Below are 26,185 nucleotides of genomic sequence, written 5' to 3' on the forward strand. Positions count from 1 at the left end.
GGAAACGGGTCAGCAACCAGCTCGTGGTCCACACAACGGCACCTGCCGGTGGGTTTTGCCTCTCCCGTCCTGCCTTGACTTGGGACGCTTTGGTTTCTTCAATCTTGGTGTTCCTCTTTCTCTTCCCATTCTGCTCCCTTCCCTTGGGTGAGCGCACCCATTCCAGGGCTCACTGTGGGCTCACCGACCTCCTTCTTATGCCCCCACCCCAGCCCCCAGATCTGCCTCTGACCCAAGTCTCTTGCTGCCATTGCCACTCTACTTGCCGTCCTCCTTTGGAGGTGGCAGAGGTATTCTAAACAGCCCCCAGCGGGATGCAGGCCATGCTCGGAAGTTTGTATTTTCTCATTCAGGTGCGGGAAGCCAAGGAGGGCTGCTAGTCAGAGGTGGGGAGGGGCCGGGGGCTGGTGGCGTTTGATCAGATTAGGGCTTTAGAAAGACTCCAGCCTGCACTGTTCACCGTGTCAGTGAACTCCTCTGTAGCACCGGGGGTCTCAGCTTACAGGTCACTTTCTCAGAAGGTTTTTCCTAAGCCCGTCTCCCTGTGTGTGCTCTCCAAGTCCTCGCCTGGCACTGTCAGATTGCTTCCTCCTCTGGACTGTAATTGTCCATTTCCTGGTTTGTGGCCCTGCACCCCACGTTTGGTGAGTCTGGTTCCCTTTAGATCTGATGTCACCATGCCTTGCACGCAGAGGGCACTCCATATACGTGTGCTGAGTGGCACTTTGTTGACGCAGATCTCTGTGGAGCTGTGGGAGGGAAAGGAGTTGCAAGGCGGTGGTTTAGGTCAAGAGAAATCAAAGGGGGGGAGGGATAAAGTAGGCGCTTGGGATGAACATACAGACACCACTGTACATAAAATAGATAAACAAGGACCTACTGTGTAGCACAGGGAGCTACAATCAGTATTTTGTAATAACCTGTAAGGGAAAAGAATCTGTTTATTTTATCTCTATATAAAATAGATAAACAACAAAGACCTATGTATAGCACAGGGAACTGTACTCAATATTTTGTAATAACCTATAAGGGAAAAGAATTATATACAGTGTTGTGTATACACATATATATACACACAAAATATATATACACACAACATTGTATATAATACAGATCTGTGCCCAGCGTCTCTCAACTTCCCCTTCAGGGGCCGTGAGAAGAGCCTGGGTTCAAATGGGGAGGAACTGGGTTCGTATCCCGCTCCACCACCTGCTGCAGTGTGATCTAGAGAAAGTTCCTTAACCGGTTTGTTTCTCATTGACATAGGTCACCTGAAACCACAGGACAATGGGCCAGGGCTCTGCTCCTGCTCTGTCCCCAGCTGTCCTTGTGCAAATGGGCCCCCTCTCTGTTCCCCAACGGCAAGATGAGAGCCGTGGCCAGACCCTTTCCAAGGGCACTTCCGTGTTTAAGCCCCTTTACCTCCACGTACATTTAGATTTTTGCCTTGAAAGTTCAACCCAGCAGGGAACATCTCTCCCGGAGGAGGAAGGTGGTGACGTTTCACCGGGCCATCGTACACCCACAGGACAGCACGCCCCTGCCCACCCCGAGGAGCAATGACAGAAGCTGTTTATGCAGATGAGTGTGTCATCATCACGCTGGCTCTGGGTACCTAGGCTGGAAGATCTGATAAGACCCACAGCTGATAGAACCCCACAGTTTTTGTGCAAAGCTTATCTCTTTCAGCTTCACAACAGCCCTGGGGGCAGTGACCTTTACTGCAGGGTGGGCTGTCCGCCTGGAGCCCCAGGAAGAGCTGGTGTTTTGGTTCAAGATTGAAGGCTGCCTGCTGCAGGATGTCAGAGGAGGTTGGTCTTTCTTTCTACTCAGGCCTTCGACTTATTGGATGAGACCCACCCAGACTGGAGGGCAGTCTGCTTTACTCAATTCCACAGATATAAGTGTAAATCCCATCCAAAAACAGCCCGACAGAAACAACCCAGAATAATGTTTGTCTGCATGTCTGAGCGCTGTGGTCTAGCCACGGTGACACATCAAATTAACCATCGAGGGGGCTTTCCTGTTTAATCCCTACAACCCGGAAGGTAGGTATTGGGGTCTCCATTGAAGGGAAGGAAGCAGAGGCTCAGAGCAGTGATGAGGTTAACTCAGGGCTGCGGTGCATGCCGTCACCAAGGGGCATCTCCCGCGACTGCGCTGAGAAAGTTCTCTGGGTGTTACTCGAAAACCGGCACCCAAGGTGCCCAAAGCAGCGACCCATGGGGTCATGATTAGACCCTGATGGAAAGGGATAGCCCTGTCAATTTTTATTCAAGGCTCTGTTCCTTCTAAGACCGACAAGGGTCTGGGCTTGGGGATCATGTATCAACTAAGCAACCTATTTATAATAATAATAATATCATCATCTTACTTTGATTTGGTGCTTTACAGTGTTATAGCTTCAGAGTGTGTTGGAACTGAGCACCCGTAGTGAAGAGGGGAAGATACCTCTCTGCTCTTTGCGTTGTAGTTCATTAGAAGGAATCTACACATCAGTAAGCTAAGCACATCCAGACCACTCACGGTGCTGGAAAGATTCCTAGTGGAAATAAGGATGAATCCTTTTTATTTATGTAACAAGTTTTCCCAGTCTTCATTGGACTGTGGGTACTAAAGAAGTGACAATTATGTTAGTAACTAAAGAAAAAAACAAAAAAAACAGAAGGGAGGCTCTGGGCAGCTGGGTTAGCACATCTGTCGACATCTAGATAATACCGGCCGATTTCTTCAGCCTCCATTGTGGAAAGTCCAACGTCTTCCGCACCGTTTCTAAGGTGGCCTGGGGTGGAGGTCGGGGTGCCTTCTCTTGGTCAAGTGACCCTGACTTCCTGCTTCTTCCCGGACAGCGATATTGTTTGTCAACCTAGCAACCTTTTCCCTTTGTTTGAAAATCCACCTTCTCCCGCCCCACCGCGAGGCATCCGTGTGTGTGGCAGGCTTTCCAGGTGCCCAGGGAGATGGAGGGAACGTACAGAGCAGCAGTGAAGGCTGCAGACTGGATATTAGCCCGCATGTTCCTATGAAACCAGCTTCTTGCGGCATTTCCGACATTTCTGCAGCCCGGCTCTGGCTCCCTGTTATTGAGCCAGAGCCTCTTTCCCCACCTTCACTCCTCTTCCTTCCTTTGCCCTCTCATCACTATCCTCTTCCTCTCAGAAACAAAAATTAAATTCCTGCCATTTTCTTTTGTGGGGAAATTCCACCTTCTCTCGCCCAGAGCGCTCATCTTGGCTCCAGGGCTCGCCCCTGCCGTCCCGGGAGTGGGCAGAGACTTTCTGAGAATTCTTTCTGAGAGAGGCTGACCTCCTTCCCCCTGGGTCCGGCTCCTTCCCCCACAGGAGCTGGCGCTGCTCTTCCCAGCACCGACCAGGTGAGAAGGCCGCCTGTCTAGCCTGGGCAGGTGAATGTCCATTGTGAGGACAGCTCCCCATCTACCTCAGCTGGAGGCCCCCGGCTGTGACCTCACACGACTTTGGGACTCGTCCTCCCCTGTGACTTGTCCACAGTGACTGGGCACCTGGCTTGAGGGCAGGAGGGTCTGGTCTGGAAAGTACACTGGACATTCTGGGGTCCGGCCAACTCTGTGCTCAGGTGGGCACCCAGCACAGCGTCCACAGTATCCCCCTCCACTGGGAATACTTCAGGCTCTTGTATTCGGGGCCCCTCCTCTGCCTCTTAGGCACCTACGTACCCTGTTTCTTGTTATGGGCACTGAAGGCTGGGCCTCAAGCGCCAGGGAGTTCCGATTCCCAGGCTCCGGAGGCCTTTGCGTTCCTGAGAGGCGTGTGCCTGGCAGAAGAGGCCGGTCCTGTGGACTTTGGAGGCAAACAGATGTGGCTTAAATCCTGACCCCCTCACTTACTGTGTGGTTTTGGGCAAATTACTTAACCTCTCTGAGCTGTAGTTTCTTCATTCGTAAAAACGGGCGTTAGAGCATCTCTGTCGTGAGTGCTGCTGAGAGAATCCAGATTGGTGAGATACGGCAGTATCTTGGCCCAAGACCTACCTGTTCAGTCCCAGGTCCAGGGAGCAGAGAGCCTGGCCTCTGCCCTCTAGAGCCTCAGAGAAAAGCCCCACGAGAGGCCATTGGGAGATTGATCTGTGGTTCCAGCTCATTAATGAAGGCGGTGGGGGCTGCATCCCCTCGGAAGCAGTTCTATGTGGCCAGCCTGAGCCCTGGGGGTCCAGGAAGCTCATTCATGCAAGTCAAGATGCCCCACTTCCCTGAATAATCCCCCCAGATAACAGCCTTGGGCGTGGCCCCCAGATAACAGCCTTGGGCGTGGCCCCCAGATAACAGCCTTGGGCGTGGCAGGGATGCCCTCTTCTGTGTTCGGAGGCGTCCCCTCTGTGCGAGCCGGCAAACTGCACTCCAGGGTGGGCAGCCCTTGTTTAGGCGAATGTTTGTGGTCTCTTAGCCAGAGTTTGGACAGGAGAGGAGGTTAGAAAGAAAAAAATCAAGCTCAGGGTATTCTTGCAATAATTTTTAGTGACACCTTCTGTGAGTGAGGCAGTGCTGCCTCTAGACTGGGGTGGGGTCCCCATATCCCCACTCCCCACCCTCTACCCCCTGCATGGACTTGAGCCCAGGAGCTCTGGGCCCCGCGGCCAGGCCTCAGTTCCGGGGGTCAGCTTGTGCCGCCGGCCGGTGTGGGATCATGGGAGACTGAGCTGCCGGAATGGTGCTGACATGCTGATTCTGTGTGACTCCAATTGTCTATCTAGATAGGAGCCCAGAGAAAGAATATCTGGGCGGGGGCTCAGCCGTCCTGGAGGTGGCCCTAGTGGCAGGACCAACCAGACAATGTCCTGCCCTCCAGGAGCCTATATTCTCCTTGGGGGACACAAACTGGGGGGACTGGGCTGTGAAAAGAAAGAAAGCAGGTTAAGGGGGCTAGATTACAATGAGGAGGCCAGCTGGGGAGGCCCCACTGATAGGGTGGCACTTGAAGAGCAGTGAGAAGTATGCCGGTGTGTATCTGGGGGAGAGTTTTTCAGGCAGAAGAACAGTAAGGCGGCAGCCTGCTTGGCCTGAACCAGAGAGAAAACGATGAGGACAGAGAGGTAGTGGGGACCAGATCCAGCAGAGAGCTTGCAGGCCCTTGTAAAGATCGGCTTTCACTCCAAGAAAGACGCAAAGCCGTTGCGGGGTTTGAGCAGAGGAGTACATGATCTGACGTATAGTTTTAAAAGCACGACTCAGACCCCTTTGTGTTCACTGCTATACAGTATTTCATCATGTGACAAAAACAATTTACTTGTCCACTCTCCCGCCGGGAGCTCCCTGGCTGCTCTTTGCAATAATAAACAGCCCTGTTAAGAACAAGAGTTTACACATCTCCTAGTGTGCCCGTGTAAGCCCTTCTGTTGGGTAGGTACCTAGGAGAGGAATTTCTGATGGATGATATCATCTTATGATGTCATAAAAAAATGCCAAGTGGTTTTCCAAAGTGGTTGTAGCTATTTACACTTCTCCTGGCCACACCCAAGAGAGCTGGTTGCTGTATTTATCTCCCAGTTTAGAGCTCCTTCCTGGACTCCCCTCCTGAACTTCATATATTGAACTTCTGACCATGTATTCCTCTGTTTGGACTGCCGACTGATGTAGGTAAAATTCGATGCCTGATTCCCTCACCAGCAAATCTCTTCCTAAAGTCTGCGCTTATCAGTAAAAGGCAGCTCCATACTTTCCGCTGCTCAGGTCCAACACCTTGGTGTCCTCCTGACTCCTATCAGCAAATGCTGTTAGACTGACCTTCCTAATTAGATCCTCCTCCCCTACTACCCTGGTCTAAACCACTGTCATCTCTCACCTGGATTAATCCCATGGTATCTTAACCTGCATCCTCTTCCTTGGTTTCCCTAGAATCTATTCTCCAAACCGAGGGAGCTTTTGAAGACCTGAGTCAGATCAGGACCCTTCCTCTCCCCCAACCCTGCAATGGCAGCCCACCTCATTTAGACTAAAACCCAAAGTCCTTGGAATAGCCTGTGAGGCCATCCGTCTCGTTTCCTGTCTGACCCCCTCCCTGTGACGCTCTTGATCGCGCCGGTCTCTGCACTGTCCCTGGGACCCGCCGGCACCCTGCTGCCTTAGGCTCTTGCACTGGTTGTTATACTGAAACAGCTTCAATGTTCTGCTTTATTTGTTTATTGTCTGTTTCCCTCAATAAAAAGCGCTGCACAGGCAGAGCCTTTGTTTTTTCACTGTTGTATCTCCGGCACCTAGAACAGCGCTTGGTACAGTGTGGGTCCTGGGTTGCTGTTGATTGAATGAATCATTGAGTGCATGATTTCTTATGAGCTGCATAATCTCAACCAGACAAAGAGGAAGTGACATCAGGAGGGAGGAGAGGCAGGGGCAGGTGGCAGGGTCAAGGGATGGAAGGCTCTGGATAGGGTGGGAAAATGGTTGGGTTCAAAGTTCTAGAGGAAGGAGTTTGAGAGACAGGAGGAGATGAGATGGTGCATACCTGGACTGAGTGATGAAGGGGCGTTTTGTTCTCCTGCCTCACTGGCTACTTTGTCTCAGTCCACCTTTGCTGGTTCCTCCTCAACTTTTTGGTCTCTAAGGCTGGGGCAAAGCCATGAAAAAAATCGAGGCCAGTGTCTTTCAAAGTGAGAGACACAGCCCAACAGTGGATCGTAAAATTAAGTTAGTGCATCTCTAAAAATGAAATAGAACAGAACAGGAAGTAGCAGAGATCAATGTGTGTAGGAAGGGTAAGTTTCGTATGATAAAGCCTTATTTTATTGAGGTCTGTACCCATGGTGCCTGTGTGTCCTGAGTCACACATATGTTTGGGTCATAGACAAACAAATTTGAAAGCCGTTGGCACTGAGAGTGGGTGAGGAGGTGGAAGAGCTCAGAGGCCAGGTGGTTGGAGGAATTTTATTGTGAATCTTGAAATCACCAATGCTTCATAGGGGTAGCGCTGGAGAGCACACTTTACCAGGGTCAAAACCCTTCAAGAAATGCCCAGGAGTCTGAAGGTGGTCCTTCCTCCTTGCCCCAAGATTTCTGGGTCTAACTCTTTCCAGTGGTCCCCCAACCCTGAGCAGCTGCTGGCTCCTTGCCTACCAGCGATTCCAACCTGCCTCAGTATCCTAGCAACCTGCCTCCAATGCTGGGTCACAGCCCCGGGGTGGGTGTCCTCACTCAGACCTCTCACTCTTTCCAGGTGTGTTCATCAGGACAGCAACACAATGTCAAGGTCAGTCACCAACTTTGGAGCCCCTCTATGTACCTACAAGCAACGCTGCAGGGCACAAATTACTTCTCATTCTATAGGGGAGAGTCAGGAGTTCAGAGGTTGAGTGCCTCGCGCAAGGTCACTCAGCATCAGAGGCAGGATTTGAACTCAGGTCCATCTCACTCCTCAGTGTAGCCTTTGCAAAGCACCTCCCAACCTCCCCCACCAGCTGACTGATCTCCTCTTACAGACCATCCTCACAGCATAGGATTCAGATTTCATGCTTCAATACAACTACAAAGCACCTATTTCGTAGATGTTGGGTTCTATAGCTCTGACACCCGCTCTCCCACAGCAGCTGGGTATCCTACAGGTCAACGTGGTTCTGACACCATCTACCCAGAGACAGCATCGAATTCCACAGGTTGGGGGCTCAGTCCCACAAGACTGCTCACCCGCCCCCCCCAACTTCAGATGTCAGTGCACATCCAAGTCGTTAACCGTGCCCTGACTGACTGGCTACACATCAGAGGTTCCCACTACCCTGTCCTGGGTTCCATTAATTTGCTAGAACGGCTACGAGAACTCAGGGAACCAGTTTACTCACTAGACTATGAGTTTATTACAAAGGATATTAAAGCATAGGAATCAACAGCCGGATGAAGAGATCTATGGGGTGAGGTGTCCAAGGCAGAAGCTTCTGTCCCCGGGGAGCCTGAGGCCCAGCACGGCACATGTGGACGTGTTCTGGTTCACCAGCTTGGAAGCTCTTCACACCCATCCTTTTGGGTTTTATGGAGGCTTCATTATGCAAACATGATTGATTCAATCATTGGTAGATACAACCTCTAGCTCGTCTCCCCTTAGCGGAGGTCAAGGGGTGAGACTGAAATGCCCAGCCCTCCAATCACCTAGTTGGTTCCCCCGACAACCAGCCCCATCTTTAGGTGCATTCCAAAAGTCACCTCATGAACATAACCTCCGGTGTGGTGGACAGGAGTTGGCTAAAACAGTTCCCCTTTATTGTTCTCACTAAGGAAATTCCAAGGGTTTTAGGAGCTCTGTGCCAGAAACAGGATGAAGAACAAATACACTTCTTGTTATAAATCACAATATCACAGGCTCTCCCACAGAGCTGAAGTGTAAATATTAAAATTCTTGACTGGCTACTGTCCCCACAGAATGCCAGCCCTGCACCCAGAGCTGCGAGGATGGGGATGCAGAGGAAGAGGGAAGACCCGGTCCTGGCGCTGCAGAAAGTTACCATCAGGGGACTGGAGGCCTTAGGGAGCTTCCACACTTAACAAGTGACACAACTGAGGCCTGTGTCACAAGGCAGGAAAGAGAAGCCTTGGAGCAAGGAGTAATGGTCGTTGTCATTGTTTACAGACTCCTGGTCCCTCCTTGTCATTTCTTGAGGTTTTGGTGCCCTGTAACATACCTTTCCCTCCAACTCTGTCCCTGTGACATCTTGGTGGCTCTTCAGAATCCAGGTCTCCTGCCCAGTATCTTATACCTTTCACAGGTTGAGATGATAAAAGGAAAACATAGGACACATATGAATCTGATTATGGTGTTAGTGAAACCAAGCAGGACCCCGTGGGGCTCCTGGGCATGGAAGCCTTTCTGTGTCCCCTGTTTCTTGTTTGTAGGGAACAGACTCCAGCCTCCATGACCTTCCCTGAGCTCCAAAAGACAGAGTGGAAGTGTTGCTAGTCAGGGAAGGGAGGGGATGCAGAGACAAGGGAGGAGCAGCCCAGAAACAATAGTAACAATAGTGCAGCCTCGGGGCAGGTCCTGGTTCCGCTTCAAGGGATACACATGACAATATGTTTGAAGATGTTAGCATTGTGTTTTTTTTTTCTTTTTTTTCTTTTTGGCCCTGTCGCTTGGCTTGTGGGATTTTAGTTCCCCAGCCAGGGACTGGGGATCGAACCCAGGCCCACAGCAGTGAAAGAGCCAAGTCCTAACCACTGGAATAGCAGGGAATTCCAAGCATTCTTCATTGCAGAGAAGATCACAGTTTGATAACCTCAAGAAGCTCATCAGGAGACCCCCTGAGGCCAGATCAAAGGAACCAGAGAAGTTCACCAAGAGACCACCTGAGACCAGATTAAAGGAATGCAGGGCTTCCCTGGTGGCGCAGTGGTTGAGAGTCCGCCTGCCGATGCAGGGGACATGGGTTCGTGCCCTGGTCCGGGAGGATCCCACGTGCCGCGGAGCGGCTGGGCCTGTGAGCCATGGCCGCTGAGCCTGTGCGTCCGGAGTCTGTGCTCTGCAACGGGAGAGGCCACAGCAGTGAGAGGCCCGCGTACCGCAAAAAAAAAAAAAAAGGAATGCAGGCCCTGCACACACCCTGATCCTTACCAGCAACTTCACCCTTGAACCATTGTTATAAAACTCCTCACCAAATCCCCCTGGGTTGGGACACAGTTTTTGAGGCACGAGCCCATTGTGTCCTCCTTTGCCTGGCAAAGCAATAAAGCTATTCTTTTCTACCTCACCCAAAACTCTGCCTCTGAGATTTGATTCGGCACTGGTGCACAGAGACTGAGTTTTCGGCATCATTAGGGCCTGTCCAATACCATGTCCTACCCCAGGTGCAGGTGTCCAGAGGCCATGTGCCCCAGGTGAGGCTGGGATCCTCCCCAGCCCTGGGCCTGGGGAATGAGTCTTGTCTGACCCATTATGGTAATTCAGCTCCATGTGCTTTGATTTTAACTGCGTATATGATCAATTCTGGCCAATGAGATGTGAGGGAATCTCTTCTAAGAAAATTCTAGGAATAGTTTTCATTCTTGAAAAATAGACACAATGAGGAAACATTATTTCTCCCTATTTTAGACAGAGACTTTGTAGGAGATGAAGCCCTGAGTTACTTCTGGCACCATGTGACCTCGGAGGGACAAACCCAAGTGCAAACGCTACGGAACAGCCCTACCTCTGAACTTCCTATCTGTGAGGCAAGTTCCTTAGTGCTCCTCACATCTGTAGCCCACAGCATCCTAACCAGCATCGAGTGGCCCTGCCTCTAAGGACTGTGGAAGGTCAAGCGGAGCGGGAGTCAGTGGCAGCTGGATCTGTGATGGTAGTGTGACCCGAAACACTGGGTTCACTTCTCGGTGGAAGTCATGCCAAGACACAACCAAGGCAAAGAGCGTGAGAAGGAAGGACTTATTATTTGCAGCAAGTAAGATTTTCCCCAAAGCAGCGTCTTCCCAACAGTAAAACTGGCAAAGTTTTAAGCTGAGGGTACGTGCGTATTCATGGAGGGGCTGGGGTGGCTGACAGAGGCCAAGCTTCTCTTGATTGAAGTCACAAGGGTCAGAAAAGGTCAACGTCATCCTCACTTAGGTTCCAGTTGATCTGGTGGTGGAGCGCTTCAGGCTAATCTTTACCATTGAAACAGGAAGGGGAGTCTTTGCAACTGATGTATTACCTTTGCTATTGTTCCTTCTCTTGCCTGATAACGGCGGCGCTTTAGCCCTGCATTCTTTTGTTACCTTCGATTGTTAATTACTGAGACCTGCCCAAGGACACTCATGGTGGCCAGGCTTAGCTCCCCAAATGACTTAGGCCCAAAATGGCTTCTCTTCTGTCATGAAAGCCATGCCTGGTTCTCTTTCTCGAGGGGACCCCCTACTTTCTCTGCTTACATAACCAGTTAAGGAGAAGCATGGCATCGGATGGCCCTGCTGGTAAGGACTGTACAAGGTCAGGCAGAGCAGCAACTGGTGGCAGCTGGATCTGTGATGCTAGTTGCTGTAACAGACAAGCCGGAAAGTCTCAGTTTTTGTACAAACTATTTCTCACTGTGTCACTGTCACTGCACAGTCAGTCCTGACAAGGTGGCCTTTCCCATGCTCCTTCAGACACCCAAGATCCTTCCTTCCTTCCTCTGGGTCCTCGGGGTTCTACTCACTTAGCTGGTGAGGAAGACACGCCTGCTTCTTAAACACACAGCTGCCAGGAGACCAGTTGGGCAGCCATTCCAGCAGCAACTGCTCCCTCCGGGAAGGGAGCAGGACCTCTGACCTTCAGCGGGTGTCCTCTGTGGCGGCTGAAGAGGATCTGAGCCGGTCTAGAAGGAAGGAGGGACCTAGGGAGGAAGAGAGGGAGGGTCTCTCAGTGGGTAGCGCTGGGCCCAGTAAAGAGCTGATTGGGGTAGGGCCTGCATTTGGGGTGGAGAGGTATGTGCATTTGGGGAGAAAGAAAGAGACCAGATTATAGTGCCTTGAATGTGTCAGTCTGCTTTGTGTTGTGTTTGGAACTCTTATGCAGATGGGCTCTACCTGTCACAGGGAAGAGACAAATCAGGCTACACGTTGGATCTGTTCCTTTTACTTGAACCTTTGCTCTCCGCTGCTTCTGTTCACTAAAAGGATACTGTCTCTACATAACGGCCTGCCTCGGGGAACCCTGCTCCTCTGCCTGAATGTTAAACCAAAGTGCCTTTGTTTAGGGAAACATCCGGACCTGTCTACCTGTGGATGGCTGCAAGAAAGAAGAAATTAACACATTCCCTCCAAGAGGGGGGCCATTCCAGGGGATACTTGCAAAACTTATGACCTTTTGGCTTTACTTCCTCATCTCCTCCTCCTCTCTGTGCTATAAAAGAAACTGGCATCCAAACCCCGATAAGATGGTTATTTTGAGACTTTAGTCTGCCGATTCACTGGCCTGTCATGTGGCGAGCAGAGTGAGGTTGGACTCAGTAACATATGTGGGACCTCACTGCTAATCGCTGGGTTCTGGGATGAATCCCACAGTATCCCATGGCATGGATAAAGGAATGAGCTTTATTTATTTATTGGGGGGTGGGGACAGGAAATATTGACAAGCCCAGGGTCAGCAAGACCCAGTTGGCATGTTTCAGGGAACAGCCCCTGGCCCTTTTTGTAGGGCAAATTCTAAAGCAGCCTTGTTAGTGAAGGACATGTTAGTGCAAGTTCGTGTGCCCGACGCACCGTGAGGCCAAACATACCAAAACGAAAGGGGACGGCTGGCTCATGCCCTAAGAAGCCCCGAGGTCTCAGAAGGTTTCGGCAAAGCCTTTTTAAAAGCCAGGTGAGGGGGGGGGCGGGGTCGCAGGGTCTGGGATCAGCTCGTGCACAGTTCTCTGATTGGCTGATGGTGAGGTGACAGGGCGGTGTCACAGGGGTTACCTTGATCAGTCCTTGGGCTCCAGGTGGCCTGGGGCTACGTTCTCAGGTCATCCAGTAGTTAACATCTTCCGTTTGGTGGGGGGTTTTCACATCTGCAAAACAACTCAGGAAATGTGCATTAAATACTGTTAGTAGGTCCTTCAGAGAGGAGCAGAAGCAAAGGGTATGGGGGAGGACCCCATAGGGTCCTGATTGGTTACAGACCCACAAGCTGCTTGGGGTCAGCCAGCCTGGGTTTTGGTGCTTGACGGGCACTGGGAACAGCCCAGCACCTGGAGACCTCGGCCTAGGACGTGGCTGTTCCCTGTAAGTTGTGGGAAGCTGAGCGTGGGGCAGCCCTTCCCGCTCAGAACAGGAAATCCCAGAGCCGCTTTCAGACAGCCCTGCTCCTGGCAGAGCTGGGCCTGAGGATTTTGTAATCTTCGAGGAGGTGAAAATCCAACATTCTCTTTACCTCACCTTTGGTGTAGCTTCGTGGGAGGAGTCAGAGCCCTGGGATTCAAAATAACAATTCGATCAGTGCGTGCCTACTGTGTGGTGGGCATCTTATATTTGCACCTAGTAGGTTAGCAGGGCCCGTGGGTTGCAGTGTCACAGCGACTCTGCCTTGTTCCTTACTTGTGCTCCGTGGGGCAGTTCTCCCTGGCCCAGCAGTGATGTGCAGTCCCAACACTTCCCTGATGACTTTTAGGATAAGGTCTACAGCGGCTTCGAGTTGCAAAACAGCCTTCATTCCAGAATGACAAGGTTCAGTCTCAGATAATAGCCACAGCTTCCAATTATAGTCAAAGTTATGACCATTTTCTTTGGGCCTCGAGGGACCTGCTCCTGGGGGGAGGGGCATGGCTCACCCCTGCTCTCCTAAGTGTTTCTTCTGAGTTCCCAGTCAGTGAAGGTTCAGAAATCCCATGCCAACGATCAGAAGTGTAGGATGTGGTACTCCCTAAATCAGCTTCCTGGCAGCCGGCAGAGGTGCCGGCAACAGCGGGGACGTGGTCCCTCCTCAGAGTCTATCCCAGCTCTCAGGGCCCCTCTTCTGAGCTTCTAGGGCCCGGGAACCCCACATCTGCTCTCTCTTCCCCTAGCCCTAGGGTTGGTAGCTGTTTCCCGTGGTTATCATTATTGTTTTATTGGGATATAGTTGCTTTACAATGTTGGGTTAGTGAATCAGCTGTACTTATACATACATCCCCTTTTTTGGATTTCCTTCCCATTTAGGTCACCACAGAGCATTAAATAGAGTTCTGTGTGCTCTACAGTATGTTCCCATCAGTTACCTATTTTATTTTTTTAAATTTGTTTTTACTAAAAAAAATTTTTTTGTGGTACGCAGGCCTCTCACCGTTGCGGCCACTCCCGTTGTGGAGCACAGGCTCCGGACACGCAGGCTCAGCGGCCATGGCTCACGGGCCCAGCCGCTCCGTGGCACGTGGGATCTTCCCGGACCGGGGCACGAACCCGCGTCCCCTGCATCGGCAGGCGGACTCTCAACCACTGCGCCACCGGGGAAGCCCCAGTTACCTATTTTATACACAGTACTAATAGTGAATATATGTCAATCCCAATTTCCCAGTTCATCCCACCCCTCCCCTTTCCCCCTTAGTTTCCATACATTTGTTCTCTACGTCTGTGTCTCTATGTCTACCTTGCAAACAGGTTCATCTGTACCATTTCTAGATTCCACATACATGCGTTAATACATGGTATTTGTTTTTCTCTTTCTGACTTATTTCACTCTTACAGTCTCTAGGTCCATTCATGTCTCTACAAGTGACCCAATTTCGTTCCTTTTTACGGCTAATATTCCATTGTATGTATGTACCACATCTTCTTTACCCATTCATCTGTCGATGGACATTTGGGTTGTTTGCATGTCCTGCCTATTGTAAATAGTGCTGCAATGAACAAAACTACAATGAGATGTCACCTCACACTGGTCAGAATGGCCATCATCAAAAAATCTACAAACAGGGCTTCCCTGGTGGCGCAGTGGTTGAGAGACCGCCTGCCAATGGAGGGGACACAGGTTCGTGTCCCGGTCCGGGAAGATACCGCATGCCGCGGAGCGGCTAGGCCCGTGAGCCATGGCCACTGGGCTTGCGTGTCCGGAGCCTGTGCTCTGCAATGGGAGAGGCCACAACAGTGAGAGGCCCGCGTACCGCAAAAAAAAAAAAAAAAAAAAAATCTACAAACAATAAATACTGGAGAGGGTGTGGAGAAAAGGGAACCCTCGCACTGTTGGTGGGAATGTAAATTGATACAGCCACTATGGAGAACAGTATGGAGGTTCCTTAAAAAACTAAAAACAGAATTACCATATGACCCAGCAATCCCACTACTGGGCATATACCCTGAGAAAACCATAATTCAAAAAGACACTATTTCTTCATTCCCTGTATTCTCTTTTTGATTTTTCAGTCCTCCAAAACTTGTTTAACCAATTCCCTATATTAAATTCTCTCTGATGAATTACCTATTTTGGACTCTGTCTTCTTGACCAGACCGTGATTATATACTGGTTATTTAACAATTTCCAACCCACCACAATTGAAAGCAGATGTAAATTATACTGAATATAACAACCAGTTATTTATGAAGGAAATGATGAAATATTTGCTTATGTCAGCCAGGGTTTGATAAAATACTACTCTCTAGGGGAGAGAGATTTGTACTTAACTGAAGTGCTATGACCTTTCTTCTCTGCCTTTGCTTTACACCAAAAGTTGCCCAGAATGTCATTCATGGACCAGACTATGAACTGGACAAGAGCTGATGCCAAGTTTCAAAACGGCTTAAGCCACGCCCCCCACCCTGTTACTATAGCGACCCACAGGTCAGAGGTGTTATCTGTAGGGATAGTTAAGGAGTCAAACGATAATTGAAGGCAGGTTACAAGCAGAGGGTTTTTTTTTTTTTTTTTAAACAATTTGTTCCCTTACCTGCTGCTCTGTAAGACAAGCTCAAGAATTTCTGTTAGTCACCAGTTTCTGTTAACCCTGTGGGATACGGTTTCCTTTTCCAGAATGTCATGTAGTTGGAATCACACAGTTGGTAGCCTTTTCGGATTGGCTTCTTTCACTTGGTAATATGCATTTAAGGTTCCTCCAGGTCCTTCTGCAGCTTGATAGCTCATTTCTTTTTAATACTTTTTATTTCCAAAACTACCCCAGAGATATGTTTTATCAGCTCCAACTTACACATGAAGAAACCAAGGCCAAGGACCAGGTTTGCTGAATGCCAGGGACAGGTCTTTTGAATGTGCATCTGTTTCAGTGTCTCTGCCCTGTGGGGGACCAGAATTTGTTACCTCCAAATGTGTCTCTTTGGCATGTTAATTTTTTTAAGCGGGTTATTTTATAAGAAACAGGAGACCTGAAAGAAACTCTGCAAACCAAGGAGGCGTCACCCTTGTGTAAGAAACACAGACATTTATAAGGGAAATCTCCATTTCTAAGATGTCTTTCTTGTTGTACCAGGAAGAGAACGACCAGATCTCTAGAAACATCCTTGGAGAAGCAATGACTTTAAACTGAATCACCGGGGCTTCCCTGATGGCGGAATGGTTAAGAATCTGCCTGCCAGTGCAGTGTACACGGGTTCGAACCCTGGTCCGGGAAGATCCCACATGCTGCGTAGCAACTAAGCCCTTGCGCCACAACTACTGAGCCCGCGAGCCACAACTACTGAAGACCCCGTGCTCTAGAGCCTGTGCTCCACAACAAGAGAAGCCACCGCAATGAGAAGCCCGCGCACCGCAACGATGAGTAGCCCCTGCTCGCTGCAACTAGAGAAAGCCCGCGCGCAGCATTGAAGACCCAACGCAGCCAAAAAGAAAAATAAATAAATAAACCGCATCATAACCTTACCCTTGTTTGCTGGGCTTTTCCTGGTCACCTCCCCTAACTGGCTCTTCCCGCCCTCTGCAACCTCTTTTGTCTTCTGCTGAGGGCGGTATTTAAGGTGAGGCTTACTCAGGTTTCCATCTCCCATGGAGGCGGGTTAGAAACTTTTGTTTGATTTTCTCCTGTTAACCTGTCTCACGTCAATTTAATTCTTAAATCAGCCAGAGGAGCCTGGAGGGTAGAGGAAAATGTCTTCCCCCCTGATAGCCCCTCCCCCATGGCTGTGGGTCTTCTCTAGCCGGCTTGGGCTTTGTGGTCCTGGGCGAGTCCACACCTTGTTTTTGTTAAAATTTTACTTATTTATTCATTTCGTTTTGGCTGCTTTGGGTCTTTGTTGCCGCGTGCCGGCTTTCTTTAGTTGAGGTGAGCGGGGGCTACTCATTGTTGTGTTGCGTGGGCTTCTCACTGCGGTGGCTTCTCTTGTTGCGGAGCACGGGCTCTAGGCGTGCGGGCTTCAGCAGTTGTGGCACGCGGGCTCAGCAGTTGTAGCTCACAGGCTCTAGAGCGCAGGCTCAGTAGTTGTGGCACACGGGCTTAGTTGCTCCGCGGCATGTGGCATATTGCTGGACCAGGGCTCGAACAGTGTCCCCTGCATTGGCAGGCAGATTCTTTTTTTTTTTTTTTTTTTGCGGTACGCGGACCTCTCACTGTTGTGGCCTCTCCCGTTGCGCAGCGCAGGCTCAGCGGCCATGGCTCACGGGCCTAGCCACTCTGCGGCACGTGGGATCTTCCCGGACCGGGGCACGAACCTGTGTCCCCTGCATCAGCAGGCGGACTCTCAACCACTGCGCCACCAGGGAAGCCCCCAGGCAGATTCTTAACCACGGCGCCGAAGAGAAGTCCCATGCCTCTTTGCCTCTTATTTCCCCATGTGTTGAGAATGTAGAATAATCCACGTGTCTCCCTGTCGATTGAAAGAAAAAATGCACAACCTAAAAGTTGAGAATTATGTTTTATGTGGTGGACTTTCTGAGGACTTAAGCTCAGAAGAGAGCCTCTCGGGTAGCTCTGAGGGACTGCTCTGAAGAGGTAAGGGGAGGGCCAGGATACACAGGAGTTTCTGCAAAAAACCCCAAGTAGTCGGAACATCAAAAATTACTGTTGGATTCCCTGGCGGTCCAGTGGTTAGAACTCTGTGCTTCCACTGCAGGGGGCACAGGTTCCATCCCTGATCAGGGAATTAAGATCCCGCATGCCATGCGGTGCAGCTAAAATAAATAAATAAATAAATAAAAAGCTTACTGTTAATTAAAGAAAACCCACCAGATATCTCAAGTTAATGACTTTAGTGCTTTTCTATGTATGGGAAGATGCAAGAGTCTGGGTTCAGTGAAATCCATCCCTTTGATGTGCACCTTAACTATCTAGGGCCAGTATATATCTAGCGCCTGCTTTTCTCCATCTTGAATCCCCTCTGGTACACAGTCGGGGCCGCTGCAGTGGCTGGTGGCTTGGCGGCCACAACATTCTTTGTTTACTGATATAGCAGGCAACATTTTTCATCCACAGGGAAAAATGAGGACTATAGCCTGGGAGACAGACTCTCAGGGAGCTCTGAAGAACTGCTCCAAAGAGGGGGCAGGTCAGTACATGTATGATTTTAGTGAAGGGGGATCCACGCAGTGAAGCCCACATTTTGGCAGAAGGTTGCTGCTCGTCACAAGGGACAGATATCTCTGTTAGTGATTTTAGCGCTTTTCTAGATATGAGAAGATGCAAGAAATTGGGCTCATAAGATCTTCTCCTGAAAATATCGAACTATCTGAAGGACTGTTCCGCCAGTTTTTCCCAGAACACAGAGACCCTCACTCCTGATCTCCACCCTGGACTCCTTTCAGAATGTGTTGAAGGTCAGCGGCTGCAATGGCTCACGACTTCATTCTTGTAGAACAAGATGGTGAGCGACAATTTTTAGCTGGCATCCCTGACTCCTAGGGCAGTACTGAGGGTCAGGTGGACAGCCCAAACTCTGCTGAGATCTATGGGTTCTTGCAGGGGGTGTTAGAACAGCCCGCACTGGGTCCCTCACTGCCTGACTTGGCCAAAAGGTCAGCTCTGCCTCCGTGGGACATTGCAAAGTAGAGGGGATTCTATCCTGGAATCAGATCTGGTCCTGTCTGCATCGCCACAGGGGAAGCAGATGGTTTGGGGAAATCCAATTTAAAAGGAAAGAAATCGAATTAGCTCTCCAGGGGTCTGCCAGCCAATGCCTGAGTGAAAACTATTACATTAGCTGCTCAGGCCTCTCCAAGCCAGCATTAAAACTGTAGATGGGGTGGGCTGAGCCGGAGAGCAGAGAACTTAGCTTGGTGGAATAAAGTCCTAAGACTCCAATGATCCCTGGCTTGGGACCCAGGAACCTGCAGCTGACTCTGCCATTGACTTTCCACAGTTCTTAGACCCTCCCTGTAACTTCCCTTTCCCCAAGACCCACACGCATAATCCCAGCCCTCCCGGAGTGTGGTCACCCTTATGTAAGGAGAACATACTTCAACAGGCCTATTTACTCCGAGTATTCCATTGAAGATCCCCTTGGGGTGTGAGTGCTGTGGGGCGGAATCATCTAGGGAGGCTGTCCCAGGTGGTCCTTGAGCCAGTCAGCTCTAACGGGGAAATGTGTCCAAGGAAGTTCTTTTTGCCTAATTTCCTGTGCTTGGGAGACCATGGGGCATCCTGAACGTGGACACTGCTCCCTTCACCATAACCCCTGGGACCAGGGATCAGTGTCCTGACAAGAGGTGCCAGTAGGGATGCTTCTCATTGGATGGTGCCAATTACCGTTTAGATCCGTGTTTTGGGGCTGCGTCGGGTCTTAGTTGCGGCACGTGGAGTCTTCACTGAGGCGAGCGGGATCTTTCGTTGCGGTGTGGGCAATGATCTTTGTTGTGGCGCGTGAGCCTCTCTCTAGTTGTGGCTCCAGGGCGCGTGGGCTCTGTAGTTATGGCGCACGGGCTTAGTTGCCCCACGGCAGGCGGGATCTTAGTTCCCCGACCAGGGATCGAACCTGCGTCCCCTGCATTGGAAGGCGGATTCTTTTTTTTTTTTTGCGATACGCGGGCCTCTCACTGTCGTGGCCTCTCCCGTTGCGGAGCACAGGCTCCGGACGCGCAGGCTCAGCGGCCATGGCTCACGAGCCCAGCCGCTCCGCGGCACGTGGGATCTTCCCGGACCGGGGCACGAACCCGTGTCCCCTGCATCGGCAGGCGGACTCTCAACCACTGCGCCACCAGGGAAGCCCGAAGGCGGATTCTTTACCACTGGACCACCAGGGAATTCCCTAGATCCTTTCTGCTAAGGGAGCTTCATTGTGAGATCAGAGAGAAGCAGAGATGCCATAAGCAGAGCCGGGATGAGCCCCTGTCCTGGGCTTCTGTCAGGTCTGTTGTACGATGCAGACGAGAAGCGCAGAAATGCAGAAGTCATGGTGTGGCTGCCGAGATGCTGAATATCCTCCCCCAGAATCCCATTAGTTAAGGGTTGGGGTGCTCTTTTCTTTGCACCTTTGTTACCCCCAAAATGGGGTCGCTTCCTGGTGGACGTCAAGCCAAAAGACTCAGCCACGCCAAAGAGCGGGAAGAGGAAGGATTTATCACCTGCAACAAGTAGGGAGGACGCCGGGGGTCTTTCCCAAAGCAGGGTCCTTTCCGAAACAGCAAAATTGGGGAAGATTTAAGGTAAGGGTCCGTGCATATTCAGGAAGGGGCTTGAGTTGAGGGGAATTCAGCCTAGAATCGGGGCAACGGTTGACGGAGTCTCAGCTTTAGTTGATTGAAATCCTAGGGTCAGAAAAGGTCAACATCTGGGAGTCCCCTGGTGGCCCAGTAGTTAGGATTCTGGGCTTTCACGGCTGTGGCCCGGGTTCAATACCTGGCTGGGGAACTGAGATCTCTGCGGCCAAAAAAAAAAAAAAAGTCAAGATCATCATTCCGATCTCCACCTGTGTTGGGGCCTTAGTTCAAAGGTATGTATCAGACTGTTATGCTCCTTGGGGAGAAACTAGGACCCTGTTTTATGGCTCAACTATTGTCTCTTGACTGCTTTTCCTGTGTTCCTGCATTCCTTTGTTCCCTTAAGATCATTGATTACTGAGACCTGTTCGAGGGCAAGCACTGTGTCCAGGCTTAGATCACAAACTGGCTTAGGCCAAGGACGGCTTCTCTGATGTCAAGAAAACTATGCCTGGTTCTCGTTCTCTGGGGACCCCCTACCCTATCTGCTCACATCTTGAACAGCCCAACCATGGCACTGTATATGGAAAAAACATGCAACAATTTCAGAGGTAAAGCATTATTTTGAAATATTTTGGGGTTGTCCATGGAAATATTCACCATTCCTATTACGTTAATCTTTACTAGAGGTCCTCCCCTCACCCTTGCTCTCACCCCTGCACCCCAAGTGAAAAAAAAATAGAGAGAGCCCTGGTTTCGTGAGTACTCGCTGGGAGACCTACGTCTTTATGAGATCTCTAAGATGCAAGGGATGTAGGAGTTCCTCAAGTCCCCATCTCCAGGCTCTCCTGTTCCCCCGCCGCTCCCCATAGCCCAGGGCCCACCGCTCTATCAGGCAGCCCTGGTTTCAAGGAGTTTTCTTGGCATTATGGCAAAATCTGTTCCCTGTGAGTTCTACCCATGAACTCTCGCTGTGGCCCCTGGGACAACATATACCCCTGGTCCACCTTATAGTTCTCTAGATACTTGCAAACAAAGTTTGTTGTGTTGTTGGTTCACCATCCTTGCCCAGGTTCGAATCCCCTGGTCCCTCACTCTTTCCTTGGAAGACAGGGTTCTAGGGCTGCCCCCTCCGGGTCTCTGGAGTTGGTCACCTTCCTTTTTGAGGAGGCCCCAGACTGGAGCAACATACTCCTCTGGGGCCTGACTGCTGCATCCGTGGCTTTATTTTCTCCCTCCACCTGGACATCTACCTCTCTGGATGGAGCCCAGGACAGCCTTACCTCACAGATTTGGCTTCAGTTAGGTTTGTGATAAGCTACATTTTCATGTCTTTTTCCAAACGGTATTGTTTTCTATCTTGTATTTATGGAATGGAGGTCTTCCCATGAAAAGGTGTTCCAGTATGTTTTTGTTAAGTCTCCTCCTGCGATATTAATCCTGGGAGGCACCACTGTGTAAAATGTGCAATAAGACCAAAAAAGTACAGACCTGGATTCCAATCTGTGTCTAGTATATTAACTGGATGATCTCGGGACAAATATGTGACTTCTCTGAACCTCAAGTTCTCCAGCTGTAAGATGGAATCAAACACATCTGGGAATTCCCTGGCGGTCCAGTGGTTAGGACTCAGCACTTTCACTACCAGGGCCCAGGTTCAATCCCTGGTTGGGGAACTAAGATCCCATAAGCCGCGTGGCGTGGTCAAAAAAAACCAAACCAAAACAACACCAGCGAGACACTCACATCTCATTTGCCCCTTTTCCACTTTCACTGTAGATTGGAAGAACTAGATACTCGTGTTCTCAGCTTCCTTTATGGCTCTGAGTACCCGTGTGTCAGATTTTGGCTAATGGTTCACAGATGGAAGTTGGCTTCCAGGCTGTCGGGAGAAGCTTTTGCATCTTAGATAGAAAGGGTAGTTGTATGCAGCGTTTGCCCTTCTCCCCACTTCCTGCTGTGAATGTAGAGATGTTCGGAGTTGTGGCAGCTACCTTGTGACCATGGGGTACAAGCCAAGAGAATCACAGCGATGCCATTTTTGACAGTGCCTTGCTACTAAGTCAACACCTGGGGTTGCCTCTGGACTTACATGGGGGATAAACACTATTATCCAACCAGACAAACATGTTATTAACTTACTCAGCTCCTTGAAGCGTAAGGATCAGGAACTCTGCTAAACATATTATACTGATTGCTTGACCTCATTCACTGATTATTTATTCCTGTTAAGATATATCCTTTGGGTGTTATAATCCATTATTCTAGACCCTGAGATCTCTTTGAACTATAATTTGTTACCCAAGTTACTGGATATTTCTCAGAGCTTTGTGAAACCTAGTGTTTAATAATATTCCAAGTTATCATTAACAACATTGACCGAGGTAGGGCAAAGCAGGGCCCTGTAGCTCCCCGGGGGAGCCCTCTGCCCTTGGATGGGGGCTGGACTCACCCAGCTGTGGATCCGCCTACTTGCGCTGTTAGGTCCACTCATACTTTTCCATCTTGTGCCCAAGAAGCTCATGAGATGCCCTAGCCTGTCAGTGAAATAAAAATTCACCGTACCCCTGCAGTGTCCTAATGCACTAGTTGAAACCTCCTTCCTGGGGGAGGGAAACAATAGGGGTCTGGAACGAGTGCTGGGACACAGAGGGGGGTCTTGGCTCCAACCTTGCATCCCTTGACTCGACTCTGGAGGATGAGGGATGTGGAGAGGTGGGCCCTCGTGAGGAGAGTGCCAGGAGTGTGGGGATTTTCAAGCACTTTCTGTCCTGAAGGGCACCAGGTGCAGTAATAACCTTTTACTATCCAGCTGTCTCTATTCACATTTGTTACCCTTGGGCTGCATTTCACAGTTGAACCCAGAGGCCAACATACCCGCTATATCCTCTTTTGCTCAAGGGGATTCTTTCTGGACCCACAGCTATTGTTGCTACTGGCTGTCAATTGCCTGTTTGTAAAACTTCCTGAGAGCTCTGGGCCATCTTGGTTTTCCCTCTGCTGCGGAGCTTCCCCTGGTCCTGGTGGCCAGCAGAGCAGGTTTGTTCCGGCTGGACTGAGGGCAGCGAGGGCGGACCAGCTGGCTCCTTCCCGGGTGTCTGCCAGCTCTCACAATCCCTCCTCTCCCGGTCCTGGGCCCGGCCTGCAGGTCAGAGGGTGGCTGAGTCCTTATGATGTGCTGATCCCCCACCCGACAGCTGACTGGTCAGGGGTAGATATTCCACTGCAACTGGGTCAGACTTTCTCTCCTAAAAACTTCAAGTGGGGGGCTTCCCTGGTGGCGCAGTGGTTGAGAATCTGCCTGCCGATGCAGGGGACACGGGTTCGAGCCCTGGTCTGGGAGGATCCCACATGCCGCGGAGCGGCTGGGCCCGTGAGCCATGGCCGCTGAGCCTGCACGTCTGGAGCCTGTGCTCCGCAGCAAGAGGCCACGACAGTGAGAGGCCCGCGCACCGCGATGAAGAGTGGCCCCCGCTTGCCACAACTAGAGAAAGCCCTTGCACAGAAATGGAGACCCAACAAAGCAAAAACAAACAAACAAACAAATAAATAATTAAAAAGCCAAGCATTTGAAGCCCTTTAAAAACAAACAAACAAAAAACTTCCAGTGGGGCTGGTGGAGGTTGTCTCTGTGTAAGCCTGGGAGCTGAACACCTGCTCTCTTTCCACCCCATGTAGACTGAGTAGCAGAGACAATTGGTGTCTTTGGAGAGCAAAACACAGCACCCAGAAGCGGAGAGCTGCAGGAGTGCCCAGTCCATGGTTCCAGGACCTTCCACAGCTTAACTGTGTTTCCATGTTTGGGTTCCATGAGATACTACCTGTGTTCTTAATAAACTGTTCGCTTTCGCTGAAGCTACCCAGGTGGTCTATTATTTATGACAAACGGAAAGACAGGGTATAACTGAGGTATTCCTCAGTTTACGTAGCAGCAATCTGTTTTGCTGACTCCACTCTCTCCAGCAAAGAAGCCAGGACTGGGAAGTGTGTATACGGGACCTGCTTTTCCTAGCGGGAGCTGGCAGTCATGAGCAGGGCGGATATTACCTTTTTTTTGGCATGCGGGATCTTGGTTCCCTGACCAGGTATTGAGCCCATGGCCCCTGCGGTGGAAGCACAGAGTCCAAACCACTGGAGCGCCAGGGAAGTCCCCAGGGTGAATACTACCATCATTCAGGGATTGTGATGCCGTGAATTAAGACAGTCTCACTCGCTGTGAGATAAAACAAACGATTGGCCCGTTATTCCCACAACTGAAATAGTAGTTAGCCTTCAAGTGCTCAAATTAGTAAGGGACTGAGGCCACAGAACAGCAGAGAGACCCAAGGATGCAAACCAGCTTGGATTTGTTTTGTTAATTGTGGTAGAATAAACCTAGCTGACAACTTACCATTTTAACCACCTTTAGGTGTACAGCTCGCTGGCACTGCGTACATTTCAGTGTACATTTCAGTGCTGTGCAGCCGTCATCACTATCTACTTCCACGCCTTTTTCTTTATCCCAAACGGAAACTCTGCACTCATGATACAATAACTCCCCATTCTCCTCTCCCCAGCCCCGGCTTACCTCCAATCTACTTACTGTCTCTATGAAGCTGCCTATTCTAGGTACCCCATATAATTGGGATCGTCCAGTATTTGTTCTTTTTTGTCTGGCTTATTTTGCTTGGCATAATGTCTCCAAGGCTCATCCGTGTTGTAGATGTGTTGGAATCTCATTTCTTTTTGAGGTGAAATCATACAGTAAGTCCCCTACATACAAACGAGTTCCATTCCGAGACGACGTCTGTAAGTCCAATTTGTTCGTATGTCCAACCAAGTTAGCCGAGGTACCCAACTAACACAATCGGCTACACACCGCTGCTTTTACTCTTGCTTCCGGACATCCTGGGCTTGAAATAAACATACTGTACTACTATACTCTACGCAGTACTGTACAAAGTGCACAAAAGCACAACCACTTGTAGAGGATGCACGCACGTGACCATGTACGCCAGACACGAGAACTAACTTAGGTGACTGGACGTGCGAAGGCACGCTGGCGTCTTTGAAAGTTTGCAACTGGAAGGTTCGTATGTAGGGGACTTACTGTATTCTGTTGTATGGCTCTACCACATTTTGTTTATCCCTTCACCTGCTGATGGACATTTTTGGGCTGTTTTCACCTTTTGCCTCTCGTGAATAACGCTGCTGTGAACATCGGTGTTCTGATTTTTTAATGTAATGGCGTTCAGGGCCATTTTGGTTCTCTCTCTCTTTTTTGAATGTGGAGAAAGAGCCCAGACTGAATCAAGGAGTGGAAGATAAAAACAGGTTTGCTACGCTTCTGTACTTCCCCTCTTGTGGTGCTTATCTCACTCCGTCGTAATTGCTGGCTTGATGCTCTGAACCGCTCACTAGATTTTAGGCTCTCTGAGTGAAGACCGTCTCCCGCACGGTGGCTTGGTGAGGGTGACTGACATCCCCCAGCATGCCTCTTCCTCCTCCTTTCTGGTTAGAGTGGAGCACAACCGGAGGTGGAAATGGAGCAGCAGGCATTCCGCAGCTCACACAGAGGGCTGCCGCTTTGCTGGCTTACTCAGGTTCTCCACATCCCAGCCGGTGTGTGCTCGGGTCCACCGCGTCGGGTCCTCGCCTCTGCAGGACCCACGCCACCATCATCAAGAACAAGAACAGACGCGGATTTGTCTGTCCTCGTGGGCTCCACATTCTCGATCTCGCCCACGTTACATCAAACTGTCCTCCCTGACTCTCTGCCTGTGGGCGTCAAGTTCCAACGTCGGAAGCAAAGATCATAGTCTTATAGAGACTGCTTAACCAGCTCCAGCGATTGTGTAAGGTCAAATCCCTGTAAGAAAAGTTATTTAATATTCTGCTTCTGTTTAAACCCCGATGAGTATACCCTCATTTACTCATGCACTAGGCAATAGGTGCTAGGTGCTGAGGGTGTAGCAGGGAATAAAACAAAGTCTGGGCCACCGGGGACCTCATGTTTACTACTGTATCCTCAAGACACATCACATTGCTGCAAGAAAGAGTCCCGGGCTAGGCTCCAGTGTTGATGTGTGAACAACGGTGAGATCTTGGATCAAAATCCCTTCATCCCTCCATGCCCTCACTAGTAAAGTAGGGAGACCAACCTTCCCACCTACTTCTCATGTACGCACAGAGCAAAGAGCAGGTGAAAAACATTTGAAAAAATAAGCAGCTCTAAAAAAAATGTAGGGAAGCAAAACCCCAGAACCAGTTTGGGA

At 50.2% G+C, this 26,185-nt stretch overlaps 2 long non-coding RNA genes across 2 annotated transcripts; one reads left to right on the forward strand and one right to left on the reverse strand.

Annotated features, from left to right (window-relative positions):
- The first annotated feature begins 1,665 nt into the window (after nt 1-1,665).
- Nucleotides 1,666-16,226, forward strand: LOC141275907 (uncharacterized). The gene is made up of 2 exons (XR_012324547.1): nt 1,666-1,811; nt 15,838-16,226. It is a non-coding gene; the product is annotated as an uncharacterized lncRNA (long non-coding RNA).
- LOC117314302 (uncharacterized) lies at nt 9,045-13,650 on the reverse strand. The gene is made up of 2 exons (XR_004529062.2): nt 12,362-13,650; nt 9,045-11,295 (listed from the first exon to the last, which is right to left on the reverse strand). It is a non-coding gene; the product is annotated as an uncharacterized lncRNA (long non-coding RNA).
- Nucleotides 16,227-26,185: the final 9,959 nt, after the last annotated feature.

This window comes from Tursiops truncatus, chromosome 11 (assembly GCF_011762595.2).
Source record: "Tursiops truncatus isolate mTurTru1 chromosome 11, mTurTru1.mat.Y, whole genome shotgun sequence".
NCBI lineage: Eukaryota > Metazoa > Chordata > Mammalia > Artiodactyla > Delphinidae > Tursiops > Tursiops truncatus.